Raw genomic sequence first — 15,392 nt, 5'->3', positions numbered from 1 at the left:
ATAAAAGAAGGGTGATCTGCCCATAGATTGAAGAATTTAAAAGTGTCTTACCCTTCTATATGGAAGGATATAGAGATTTCATCGTGGAAGAGTGATCAAAAGTAAAGGGTAAGTCATACTTTGTCTCCACATAGCCCTAAGCGATCATCAATTCATAGGTTCCAAATGCTTTGTCAATTCTGCTACACACCCTGTCACCACCCTTTTCTTTATTAGACCAAGTATAGTATTCCCCAATCCATGCAATTCAGAAAGAGACAGGTTATGCATATAATTAGAGAAGTCTTGAATCTCAAAAAAAGTAATATTACCTATAAGTCTGTCATTTGGATAGAGGACAACATTAAAGTCCCTACAAATAAGCTAAGGTTGAGCAATACCCTAGGCCAAATCCTATAAAGAAGTCCACAAAGCTCTTCTTTGATCCAGACTATTATAGCCATACATAACGGTTATTAAGCGATCGGTATCCTTTGTAGTGCCCTTAATGTGACGGTGAGTAAAAAAATTGTGCCCCTCTACCATATTCCGCCCACTTGTTTCCGTCATAGTAAAACTTATGATTTCCTAGTTGGGTATGCTGTGGAATAGAACCCGAGCATCTGGAGGTAGAAAATGTCTTACCGTGTATGAGGGACCGGCAGAGATATTCACAGCGAGTTATGAGTTAGAAGTTGAACGAATTGAATCGACGTGATGTTTCGAAGCTGAATTAGAAAAACTTGCGGGACACCGGTCATGATTGACGGGTCATCGAACTGTCGACGGACCGTCGGCGTGCGGCGTCGACAAGGTCCCGCGTAAAATTGTCGCATTCTGAACGCGAGGCAATTCGACGAGCACGTCGACGGGTCATCGACACTTTCGTCGAACCCGAATCGAAGCATTTAATTCCCCTAGTATAAATACGTGGTCCACGACTTTATTTGATATTTTCTCTCATTCCCAGATCAAAAAACCCTAACATTTTGCTCCCCCAACATTTATGGCATATTAGTGAAGATTTGACAATACCGGACCCGTAAACCGAGCTTGTGAAGAAGAAGGTTGTTTCTAGGGTTTCTCTAAGAATGGGAAGCTTAGGGAGTTGAAGTTAAAGTGATTCTTGGGATTCTTGACCCCTCGAGTGTAAATGATTCTACCATGTATTTTGAGTTTACTATTAAGAGTTTTAGTAATTTTAGGTAAAGGAAGGTATTTGTGTAAGTGATAGATTGATGAAGGGCAAGGTAGTGACATGAGACTATTTTAAAGAAATGATTAGGGATGGATTTACGTATATTTGGATATATATATATATATATATATATATATATAGGTGTACTATCATTGTAAGCTTATAAAGGAGATATTAGGTCTATGAATTCGTTAAGCTTTATACGTGCTTGGGGATGATTAGTAAGCAAAGCAAGTAGCCTAATTAAGGCTTATGTTATCTTAATTGTAGATTTACAAGTTCAAGAAGTAGAAGTTGGGCAATTTGATATACGTCAAGGTATGTTAAGGCTTTTCCTTTCTTTCACTTTGGCATGATCCTATGATATGAACCAATAATGAGTCAGAGAGTTTTCATATTACTCCATTCTTATAAGCACTAAGAGAAATACAGTTTTGATGTCTCCATATCCCGGCTATGGTATTTCCCCATATGCAGATCCTGTGATTTCCTGTCCTAGTAGTATGAGTTCAGTAAGGCCCATGAGAGGCCAATTGTCATTATATTGTTTTGAGAATCTTGTTGTTCAGTTTTATTTGTACTATGCATTCACTTTCAGTTCTCAGGAGTACGAGTGAAAGGCACACTTGACAGGGGGTGAGGGTGTGACCTATGATATTACGTTTTATATGTGAAAGGCACGCTTGACAGGGGGTGAAGGTGTGGCCTATGAGTGGCCTATGATGTTGGGATATATACGGGTGAAGGGCACACCGCGGGGGGTGAAAGTGTGGCTTTGTGATGTGGCAATGAGGTGTATATATATATATATATATATATATATATATATATATATGCGTGTCCATGCTTGCGACTCCCCTGTGCTCGGGGGGGCTGTTCGTGCCGCGGTACGGGTGGAGACGGGAGGTGGTCCGGCCAAGTAGGACCTTTATCCGGCGAGAGATAGATCGGTGCCTCCATTTGATCCGGAGTTGCGAGTCTATTTTAGTAGGCCTTTTCTTTTGAGATGTATATAGATGGGTACGATGGGGCCTGTCCATCCTTTCTCAGACTTTCATTTTACTAGAGGTACGCAACGGATTAGATGTATTAGTCGGATGATGCGGCACTTGTGGGAACCTACATTCTTTTGTGTACGGTATATGTAGCGGCCTAGGCTTGCTGCTTGTTCTTTCGCATGTTGTGTATATATATGCAGATTGTGAGTTACGATGTTTCCCTCTTTTGAGATCGGTTATGCCATTTATGGGCCTTTGATGTTGTATGTTTCGGATAAGTGTTTAGGGGTGTTTGGTCGCTAGAGGAGTGGGACTCTCGTGGCAATCGGGTTGGGTCGTGACATACTAGTAGGAGTAACTATCAAGTGATTACTATCCCATAAGACCTAGATTCTGTCATTAGCAGCATATTAGTAATTAGTCACCGGCTCTCAATTAGTCACTACACAAGCTACTTTAGCAGATTTTGGTTCCTTTCCTCTAGTTTCTACAATACCATCAAGAGTAATATTATTATTCTTGATACAGCTTCTAAGCTCTTTTTGCTTGTGTCTCTTATTAACTCCCCTTATATTCCAAAACAACCACTTCATCAAACAGTAGTAGGACCCCACCCTAATCCACAAGTGGAGGTTGTAGTTTCTTACGAGGAACCATACTAAGAACTTTAAAACTATTTTTGAGAGGTGTGTTAGACAATGTTAGAAAATTGGTCAGATCAAGGGCTGGGCTAGTTTGCACTGAAATCTTAGTATTATTGTGTATAGTATTGTCTAGAGATCTTCTCGATATGGAAATTGGTCTACCATCAATTAGGACACTGGAACTCTTTGGAGGATTTTGGGGAGCAACAACTAATTACCCAGTTGTGAGTGTGTCATTTCAATAGTCACTGGTGTAGTAGTTATTGGTTGTTGGGAATTTGTGACTTTTGGTTGTCTAGGATCAGGTTGCACCTCCATTCGTTCGGCAGAGTAGTAACTAGTGGCAAAGGGCCTTTAGAATGCCACTTTTGAGTAATCTTACCACATCTCCTCCTTTGGGGTCTAGGTTGTTAGGCTGGAGCTTTAGCTTGGGGGTCACACTTATGAGCAGCCGACAAGCATACATCAAAATAAAGGGGCTTCCAGTCAAGCACAACATCCTGTTTAAATGTCCTTTCATAGGGGTCAACCAAAGTGATCACAGAGGGCAAGGGCTTAGTAATATTAAAATCAATGAAAATCCTGGCATATGAAATTCTACTCTGTTTAGCAATACACTCATCCGTGTAAATAGGATCCCCAAGCACACTAGCAATCATACTTAAAGATTCAGCATCCCAATGGAACATATGAAGATTATAGAATTTCAGCCATAAGGGGATGACAATGGAAAACTAAGTACTGAAATCAAAAGTGGAGGTCTATTGTTTAGGAATTAATGGCCTATTATTAATGGTATATGGACTAGCTAGTAATACTTAATGCATATCACAATCAGTTTGAAATTAAGGACATAATACCCCTATTCGTGTAGGTACAAAGTCAGCTCAGCAACATTAAACCATGTCGAAGCTATGTATCTAGACATGGCATTATATCCCGGGGTTTCACCTATGAAGTATGCTATTAGGGCACATTTCCACTTACTTTCCTCTTTACCAAAAGCTTCCTTGTTCAATTTCACAATCGGTTTATCATCAACCAACTGAGGAGGAATATAAGTACGAGCTAGTTCATTTGTCGCTGACCTATTTTTTTTTTTAAACAGATTCGTACATGGCCTAAGTAGAGCTTGGGTTTCCTCAGTATCAAACTGTACAAGATCAATCACAGGAGAATCGACTTTATTTTGCCCAACAGGGGTAGTACTATCATACTGCAGCGAGGACGGAGCTGACCCTTGAGAACCTAAGGGAGGAGAGCTCAAATCAAGTCATTTTTGAACCACCATGGTCTTCAAAGAGGACCCAAACTCAGTATAGTAATCACCTTCATCCCCAGATCCTGCATCGCTAGCTCCGTCTGTATGGAATTCTTAGGATCAATATCATCAACTACAAGAGCATGAGTCCAGACGGAGCTACCAAAACTTGCAATTGGAATCTTGTGAGGCCTCCCACGAACACGCCCCTGTCCATTACCCTGAACCGGAGCTTTACCATGAGCTTAGCCTTTGCCTCTAGCTATGTCTATTCACAACGGCGTACATTAAGCTAAAGTATGTTGAGAGCCATCGCCTTAGATTTTTTTTGTCGATATTTGTTGAACCGGTTAATTTTAAGAATGTTCCAACGATTTATTACCTAAGCTAAAACCTTTTCTACAAAAAAATATGTAATTCGCCATTCTTTTGGAAAATAAAATATGGTAGTTTGGTAGAGAAAGCTGAAGTAACTAAAACACCCCTAAACTTGGCACAAATCGCAACTTCAGTCCCCAAATGATTGTTGCACTTCAAGACACACTTAAACTTGGCTGACTGGGTTTTAATACACCCCCGAGTTGCCACATGGCACAACAAGTGTAGTCACACACCAACAGGCGCGTGAGAGGTGCCACATCAGTTTTTTTTAAAAAAAGAAAAATCAATTTTGGAAAATTCATTAAAAAGTATATTTTTTTAAAATCAGAAAAAAACTTTTTTTTTTTTTTTAAAATGCGAAAAATCGATTTTTTAAAAATAAATTTGATTTGGATTTTTTAATAAAAAAATACGGAACTTTTTAAATCTTGAAAGCTGAATTTTTTAAAAAAATTTGTGCGAAACCCGTTATTTAAAAAAAAAAAAATCTCAAAAATTGATTTTTTTTAATTAAAAAACCTGCACTTTTTAAAAATCTAGAAAACTAAATAAACCCATTTTTCTAAAAAACAATCTGGAAAATTGAATTTTTTATTAAAAACCTGGACTTTTTAAAAATTTGGGATACTGATTTTTTTAAGAATAAAGTGGAAAACTGATAAGTTTTTTCTAGATTTAAAAACTAATCTAATTTTTTGGGATTATTTAAAAAAAAAAAAGGGTTTTCCATAGTTTTTAAAAAAATCAGTTTTTCCAGTTTTTTTTTTAAATAAGTGTCTTAAAAGAATCATGAAATTCTGGATTTTTTAGGACACTTTAAAAAAAATATCAAGTTTTCATTATTTATTTTTTAAAAAATCCATTTTTTACATATATTTTAATTACAACTCTAGTTTTTCAGTTTTTTTTTTTAAAATCAAATTTTCCAGATTTTAAATAAATATTTCATTCTCGTATTTTTTATTAAAAAAAAAACTCAGTTTTACATTTTTTTTTCAAAACAATTTATTTATGTGGAGGACACATAGGATGAAAATGCCAAGTGGACGGCAAGTGCATTCCACTTGCATGTCTACTCGGGGGTGTATTAAAACCCAGTTAGCCAAGCTTAGCGGTGTCTTGAAGTGCAGAAATAGTTTGGGGACTGAAGTTGTAATTCGTGTTAAGTTTAGGCGTATTTTAGTTACTTCAGCTTAAAATTAATAGAAGCTTAACTTAGAGCTTTTATATTTTTAACAAATCTAATTTAGAAGAATTTTTTTAGAGGTAGCAGACAAATTTATCAACCTTAAGGTAATAGCAACCTCACATCAAACTTTAGAAGCTTATCCTTCTATTTTTAATGCTATCTTGTTTATAGTTTGACCCCATTCTCTCGAAGGGACATTAATTTCTGTTGATATCGGACAAATCTAAGTTTGGCATAATTTTTTTGTTAAAGTAATTGGCTTTAGGCTTAACTCAACCTAAAAAACTAGCTTATGAGAGGAGGATTTCTAAAACCATATAAAGAGACCAAGAACACCTTGCTCCACCAATGTATGAGTCCATCAACCCCCATACGCTTAGGACTGGACATTTAGAGCGTGGACAATATAAGACCCGAGGGGAAAGGGGGGGGGGGATCAGAAATGATGAATTAGGATAAATCTGACTCTGATATCATATGATTGAATTAACATTTGGCCTAAGTAAACCCCAAAAACTAGCTTATGTGGGGAAGATTGTCCAAGAGGCCAAATAATATAAGGAAAGCAAGAACCCCTTGTGCCACCTATTTGGGACTCCCAACTTTTTTCCCTAAAAAATTATTTTTTGGAAAAGGTTAAAAAATGCCCTTCTTCCACCTATTGGATCAAACTTTTCCCCCTTAAATTACTTTTAGACTTAAATTGCCCCTCCATCAACGGTACAATTATATGCCATTTAATTAAATTTCAATTAAACACGTGACCTTTATTTATTGGTGTTAAGATTTGCCCTGAATTTACTATCTTATTTGGATTCTACCATAATATTATTTTACTTCAAAAAGGATTTCTTAGTAGAAAAGGATTTCTTTGTGGAAAAGGACTCTACCATATTTATCCCTTTTCTTGGAGAAGAAGTTTTGCACTTCTATAAATTGAGGATATTCCCTTCAAACAAAAATAATATAATAGCATCTACACTGTAGTCATTTAGAGAGTTTTGTTTAGGGGGAGATTCTTCTCTCAATAATTTTTTATATTTTTTATTAGTTTCCTCATATGTAGGTCGATTGACCAAATCATATTAAAGTTATGTTTCTTTAGTATACTTTTCTTTGTGTCTGATTGATCGTTGTTCAAGATTTGCAATTATTAGCTTCCGTATGACGCTCTGATTATTTTGATCCCAACAATTGGTTCACATATAATTCCGACTCCATTCATCCATGACCCAACATTAAAAAATTCCATTTTATTAACGTAGCTAAGCAATAAAATTGTTTTTTCACCTTCCGTTTCAATTAATTGCGCATACTGTTCTGTTACAGACCAAGTCCATCTAAATGCATGGAAAGAATAAGTAGGTGTTTGGCCATGAAAACCAAATATTTTTCACTTTATTTGGTATTTTGGAGTTGGAGTTGGAGTTGGAGTTGGAGTTGTGTTTGGTTATAGTTTTTGCAAAGAGTATTTGGTTGTTTGAATGTATTGAAAGTGAAAAAAGTGAGGAAAAAAAAAAGTGAAAAACAAGTTTAAGTTGTTTTTCAAATTCCAAATATAACTTCAAATTATATTTGAAATTTTTATGGCCAAACACCATAAAGTGAAAAAAATGAAAAAATATTCCCAAAAAAAGTGAATAATTCTCATGGACAAATGGGCCCTAAGAAAAGATACCCACCAAAATGTTTAATAGCAAACCAAGTCCACCAACGCTCTCTAAAATATTTGGTTTGTATGTTAACTTGGGTAGTCTAATATAATGAGGAAATGAGATATCTTACCTTCTTACATTTTGAATAGAAGAAAATAACTTTTTCCGATTTCTTATTTATTTGTTTTTTTAGGTGTAAAAAATGAAAATCTTTCAAAAGATTAAAAAAAAAAAATTGAAGGGCTAAAAATTTATTTCTCTGTATAATTGCAACCGTCTTCTATTGAATTTCAACCATTTTCTATTGAATTTTTCTATTTAAATAAAATATACTTTCATTATCTTTATATTTATGCTCATATGTTTGTATAATTTGTGTTGTGTTTATGCTTGATGTTAGGTGTATTTTATACGCTTATCCACCGTTTATTACCCATACTTTACCTTGTTAAGGATGAATTAAGCTAAATACACCTAACTAATCATTATTCTTGCATTATGAGCTAAATTGTATGTGTTTGTTGCAATCCGGGAATTTTGAAGAAAATACGTGGTGATTCGGACGAAAATGGAAACTGCATGCAAAACTCGTCTAAGTATCAAAATGAAGAGGCGCTTCACCGAGCTTAGCCCAAAGCAAGCCACAGGCGTGCCCTGGACCTCGCTTAGCGAGGAGGAGCATGGGATTTGCAAAAGATCAAAGAAATTGGCCAAGTGTGACCTCGCCGAGCATGGCTCAAAGCGAGGCACAGTCAAGTTTTGGACCTCGCTCATCGAGCGAGGACTTCAAAAGTGCAAAAGTTCTGGAAATTTTTCTAAGTATGAAATGGAGCAGGGGCCTCACCGAGCGTGGCTCAAAGCGAGGCCCTGGCAAGTTTTAGGGGTCACTCAGTGACCTACATGGAGAAAAGTGCACTCGTGCCAATTTTTAGACCCGATTTTAGTAGGCTTTGCAGGGTTATTTCTCAACACTATAAATAGTACCCTTGGTCGTTTTTTGAGGGGTATCACGTATTATTTCGCAGAGAGCAAGGAGTAAGACTTATCATCGTAGGATTTGAACTTTTATCTTCTTAAGTTCATCTTTTCTTCATTCGAACATGAAATTTAATTGTTGTAATCTGACTATGAGTGGCTAAGCTCCCTTATTTTGGGGTTATGGCCAAAGTATGATTGTTATCGTATGAACCTGAGTGGACGTTTATTCTATTTATCATATGAGTTTTTTGCTTAATCTTGTGCACGACTATTTTTTTCGCAGCTTGATGGGATATATATTTGATTCTTAGATTGAACTTGAGAGAGGAATACTAAGATAGAATGAATTGATTGAGAATCTAGGATAGATAGTTCGCCCTGCTTGGTTGATACGGGAATTATGAATGCGTTTGTATGAATGTTCAACCATAGAGATATAGGCATGAAAGTAATATGAATCGGAGAATAAGAGTCAACGATAGTGCATGTGTAACATGAATACGATCGTGCCGTAAACCTAGAATGTCTTCTCTCTGGGATAAACTCAACTTATAACCACGTTTGTTACAAATTGTTTACATAAGTAGTAGTTATTTGCTTTTTTGCTTTATTTAGTAACCTAAACAAACATCCTTTTATTTACTTGCATAATTACTGGCGATAGTATATTTTCGTAGAACCGTTGATCATAAGTCTCTGTGGATACGATAACCGAATTCAAAAGTCACTATATTACTTGGCGACCACGTATATTTGCGTGTGTGTTGATATGGACTCTTTTTTGCTAATTGAGATAATGTTCTATAAATTATGAATGCGTTGGACACTCGTATACACACTGTTAGCTATAATATTCTAAATATATCATGAACCTTCACATATGCATATAGATATAGGCATCGACCATAAACGCATATCCCAAAACACACACACACACACACGCGCGCACACGCACACACGCATATATATATATATATATATATATATATATATACGAGGTGACTTGAAACTCAAGAGATTCGACCTACTAAGAGTAGAATGAAGAGACAAACATATATACAACAAAAGGATACCCCGGGCTAGGCTCGGGACAAGAATAAGCGAATAGAAGCAGGCGGTGTAACATGAATACGATCGTCCGTAGAACCTAGAATGTATGAATTCTCCGGCCCGTTATGGACTCTGTATATCATGCCCGACCCATCATGGGGATAAACTCAATATATATATACCACGTTCGTAGAACAAATTGTTTACATAAGTAGTAGTTATTTAGTCATACTTTTTTGCTTTATTTACCAAATTAATAGACATTACATTAAACAAACATCGTCCAAGGAGTGAATAAGAATCATAAATCATGCTTACTTGTGAATAGAATTACCCCAAGCTCGTATAATTGCCAAAGAAGGATATAGCTTTACATCTTTCGCTTACTTGCACGTTTGCGATAGTATTTTTACATAAGTAGTAGAATACGTTTCCTTATATTTGTTGATACTTGCATAATTAAGGCTTAATGATCCATCTCTACACAACCGTGGAACCAACACACAACACAACATATAATGATACCATTAATCTTCCAAGCTCAACAAGAACAACAACAACACATTAAACAGCCCTAACTAGCAACGTAAGGATGCCCGATAACCGAACTTCAAAAAGTACACTATATCTTTTATCCAAATTCATGAGCTACACTAGACCACACGATAACAACATTATCCATTTAAATGCAAGAAACTGTGTATTGGGAGCAACAACTTCAACTGAACCATTAAATATACAATTCACTCCTTATCTCAGTATGGACTCTTTTTGCTAATTGAGCATAATGTTCTATAACATAAAGTAATTGAAAATGTTTGGTGAAAAAATAATTTTATCACCTAGTTGCGTTAATTTAAGTCGGATTTTGTATTATGTTGGGTCATGGATGGGTGGGGTACTTTTAGATTCGATCAAGATTTTATGTGGATCAATAAATAAAAGTTACGTATTTAATTAAATATCATATAATTGTGTTGTTCATGAAGGGACAATTTTGAGCCTGAAAATAACTTTATGGGCAAAATTGATCCATATAACACATAAATTAATTGAAAATATTTGGTGAAAAAATAATTTTATCACCTAGTTGCGTTTTTAAGTCATTTCTAATGTTGGGTCATGGATGGGTAACTTTTAGATTCGATCAAGATTTTATGTGGATCAATAAATAAAAGTTAGATGTTAATTAAATATCATATAATTGTGTTGTTCATGATATTTTGAGCCTAAAAAAGAGGTGCAAAATTGATCTAATAAATGGAAAGAGAGCATTTTTGAGCCATTTTTATACGTTAAGGGCATTTCCCTTTATTTTTTAATTCTTAACTTACCGAATGATGTCATACGGCAGCAGGAATGTCACTCTTCACCGTCTACTTTGAAATCACATATAACTTTTGTTCTATTTACCTTTTCTTTTTCTTTTTTTTAGTGAGATCTTCGAAAGATAAATAAAAATTATCCACCGGAATGAAAGTTAATCAAACTATTAGTGATAGATATACTGATGACGATATCATGGTGGGTCGAGCTATGGTTGCTTACCCAAAAAGGCCACATTAGTCAGCAACTTAGTCTTCCACTCCTTTCCAATAAAAGTACTATTATAAATATTATTTAAGAATTAAAATATTATTATAAATTTCTCAAACATATCAAAAGCATCTTTTAGCTGTATAATGTCGTGACTATTGTACTTCTATAATCTTACAGTATTTGTTCTGAAATTAAACGCATTAATTTTCTTACTCTAATCCATTTTTTTGGGAAGGGGATTGATAAATAATGTTGAAAGGCCTCAAGGTAGGGCCACAATTATACTTGATGAAGGGGTGCAATTCCATTTTTTTAATTGAAAGTTATATTGTGCAACAAAATACGAACAGTTTTTTTTTTTTTTTAATAATATATGAATTATTGAATTCCTTTAAATATATTTCAGGTATGATATTTTTATATTTTTGAATTTCTTTACTCAAATCTCATACTCACATCCTAGGTATAATTTTACATTCCTTGAATGATGAATTTCTCTACTCAAATTTTGTACTCTGCCCAAGTGATACCATCCATGCAACCCCAAGTGATAAAGGATATTTGTTGGGAACCCAAAAATTTAGTGGTGACCGCAAGCTGGCATTAGACATCAGTACCCACACTCATCAATAACGAATTTTGATTTTAAATAGTGATTAATTGATAAATACTGCTAAAAATATTAAGGACAGTTAAGACTTATAATATACATGTATGAGAATAATATATAGAGTAATTTTTTTAATAAAAGATATATGGTTAATCCCCTTTCGGCCAATATAGCTCCGTCCGTGTAATTAAGTGGAATGAAAATTTTCTTTCTTTTCCTTTTTGTAAATCTTGTTTCTAAATCTTTAAGTTTTTATTTTAATTTTTTAAGGTTTTAATAATAGAGTTTTGCCTAATATTTTAAAATTTTAAATTAATCAACTCAAATCTTTATACTTGCTAATATGATATTTGACAACAAAATCAATATAGTATATTGAAACAAATGGCTAACGTTTTGCTAACTTAATATATTATTTAGCAATACAAATAAATATACAACTAAACCTATGTGAGAGAGAACAATTATAAGTGCAATTCATTGGCACCAGATCTGTGCAATATTATCGTAATACAGAACAAGACACAATTTTCTTAAAATTCAAATCAAAATTATCGTAATACAGAAAAAGACACAATTTTCTTAAAATTCAAATCAAAGTACCTTTGATGTCACATTTTCATCTCATATTGGTTGGTCTTATCACAATGTGTCCTCAATTTTCTAGAAGTGTACATGTGAGTATAGAAAACTCGAGCAACTACTTTGTGCTCTAAATTACTCCACTCCTATTGATTTTTGGGTTTGTATGTATGTCTGCCGAAATGGTGAAAAAGGGCAACATCTATTTTGGAACAATAGAGAATTGTGCTCAATCGCTCAGATACCCAGGTCTGTCAATTAGTTTATGTTTTATCTTCCACTAGCTTCTGAGTGTCCCGGGGTGAATCATTCAGAGAGATAATAATATCAACACAAACAAGTATTGTTTCTTACCTTGCAATCTCTATTTGTGGAGCAAGGTTTGGAAATTGCTATGAAAGGGCTAGATCCGGATGCGCTAGACCTTTTGACTATAAGTATAACTTCTCATGAGGCATTGCAACACTGCTATTTCAATGACTTGTCATCAGGTAACACAATATGATTGGTATGTAATCTTGTGTCCAACATTTTTAGAGACAAAACCAAATGTTGAAACCAAATTTTTAGAGACAGAACTAAAAATGATTTTGGGATCAAGATTGGCTGGGGTGGGGTGAGAAAAGAAAACAGAAGTCACAAATTAAAAAGAGAAAAAAATTATAATCCATGTGTACACGTCTATACAAATATATTTTATGTAAACTATACAATGAATCCGAGAAAAAGTTTAAGACATTCTCAAAAAAGAGTTTGAGGATAGTTATACAAAAAATTAGTGAAATATATTGACAACATTGCCTCTTGTAGCCCAATCAAATTTGATCTCAAAAGGTCGATTTCAATTTTTCTGTTGGCCATAATACCTCTTGATTCGGAATATGTTGCTTAATAAGGGGAAATAACTACCCTAATATCACTGAGCAGTTTGGATAATATTTGCCAATTAAATAGGTACCAAGGCAGTTGATGAATTAAAATTCATATGGGATTCGGGACTATAGAAGTTTCCTCTTCTAATTTGAAATCTGCAAACCATTTAAGGATTTTTCATAGGTGATTCTCCAATGTCAATATAATATTTAAAGAATATGTGGTTATAATCTACATCGTTACTAAAATCAAGATACACATGTTTAGGATTGAAATAAGCGATTTTAACAGAATCTGTCAAGTGAAATTGGCTCACAGAAGTTTTCCTGATTTCTTCCATCGTATATTTCCTTCTGTACAACTTCCCAATGATAGTTAATTTGCATTCATGGGCCAGCATTATGAAGTAATCTTCAACATTAAAAAATACCGTCGGTTTTCCCAAGTGTATTTCATGTTTCATCTCCATCGGAGGGCTTCCATTGTTGAATGAGGGAAGTTTGGATTGCACTGCATCAACAAAAGTAGGTTTAGACACGTAGGTTCAAACCTTCAGAGACCCCCAATATTTATTTTCCCAATTTGAATGTTAATTTGGCCACACTTATTGTTGATTTGGCTTTCCTCCGGATGGGATTTGGATTGTTGGGGATATAGGTTTTGATTGTTTATGGGATTATTAATTTGGAAAAAATAATGCGTCATAATTTTACTGCTTTACTGCTTCACTCATTCTTTTCTAATTTCATACTCCATCTGTTTCAATTTATGTGAACCCATTTGATTGAGCACGACATTTAAGAAAGAGTGAAGACTTTTGAAACTTGTGGTTCAATATAAGTCTTGAATATTTGTGTGGCGTAAATCATTTCATAAAGTGAATTTATTTTCAAACTAGGAAAGAGGTCATTAATTTTGACACGGACTAAAAAGGAAATAGGTTCGCATAAATTGAAACGGAGGGAGTATTTTATAATTGTGTAATACCAAATTCAATTAATAAAATATTTTTTATTTATCATGATTATATTAACAAATCAAAATATAAAAATCTCTGGAAATGCAATTGAAATTTGCGGATCTTAGCTCAAGCTTTTAAATGGGCTAAACTTAAACTACAAAAAACTGAGCGGATTGCCCTTCATATGAACTGGTCTTTAATTTTGTCCCTCAAATCGGTGGTTTTTAATTTTGCCTCTACTTCTCATTTAATAAAAATTTGTGGGCCTTGCCCTTATTCGCCCGTCTACGAAATCAGAGATTCGGGTTCGAATCCCAGCAGAGTAAAAAAAAAATAATTTCACAAGACAGGATTTTCATAGAAACTATAGCTATTTGGGGTTAAGGCATAACTTCTATAGTATCCTACAGAATTATGTCGGACAAGGGGTCGTTTGGTACGTGGACTAAATTATCCCGAGATTATAATCCTGGGGCTAATATATCCCATCTGGGAGGTAGGATAAAATAATCCCAAGGTTAATAGGATAAGGTGGGATATCCCTATCATTAAGTTTGAGCTTCATCTTATACTCTATTTGGTAGAAGGTATAAATTAATTTCAGGATAAATCTATACCTTCTACCAAATAACTTCTATATAGAGAACATGCATTAAGGCATAACTTTTACGATAACTTAATTTCTACAGAACTATGTCTAAAGGTATATCTTTACCCCAAATAGGCATAGTTTGTTATGAAATCTTGTCTTGTCATTTCTTTTTTACCTTTGCTGGGATACTACATAAGTTATGCCTTAATTACCCCTAATAGGCTTAATTTGCTATGAAATCTTACCTTGCGAATTTTCTGTTTTACTCTGCTGGAGTTTGAACCCGATATCGTCGGTATTTTCGGCCACCTTTTTAGGCGAAGGGCAAAATTAAAGACCAGCAATTTGAGGGGCAAAAATTAAAGACCACCCCCAAATAAGGACATTCATGCGAATTGCCCCTTAAACTATGTCTAACTTGAACTATGTCCAAAATAACCGCTAATAATCATTTGCCCATTTAACTCGCTCCAATTATTGGACTGTTTATATTCTTAGGAGCTAAATTTGATACCTCTATTATTGTAACGACCCATTTGGTCGTTTAGCACTTTTAGGCATAATATTCCTAAAACACCCTTTTCGTGGTCAAATCTTCTTGTCTATAGTACGCGATAACGAGGTGATTCGGTTATTTAATTGACGAGTTTTAGTCCTCATTTGACGTGCGAGGACGAACGTTTACAGGAGGGAGAATGTCACACTCCATAATAATCCTTTCTACTTGTATTAAAAAACAAGAAAGAATGAGTTAAGAAGGTTCAAGGAAAGTTAATCGAGTTAGTAAGAATATCGTTATAAATATGGTTGTCTTAAGTATCTCGAGGTGACGCAGTAACCTAAAGGATTTGAAATCGCGTTATGAGTATGTATATGAGGTAATGTGAGTGACCTTTTAAAGT

Source organism: Lycium ferocissimum, chromosome 9 (assembly GCF_029784015.1).
Source record: "Lycium ferocissimum isolate CSIRO_LF1 chromosome 9, AGI_CSIRO_Lferr_CH_V1, whole genome shotgun sequence".
Lineage (NCBI taxonomy): Eukaryota > Viridiplantae > Streptophyta > Magnoliopsida > Solanales > Solanaceae > Lycium > Lycium ferocissimum.
This window is presented reverse-complemented; position numbering follows the sequence as displayed.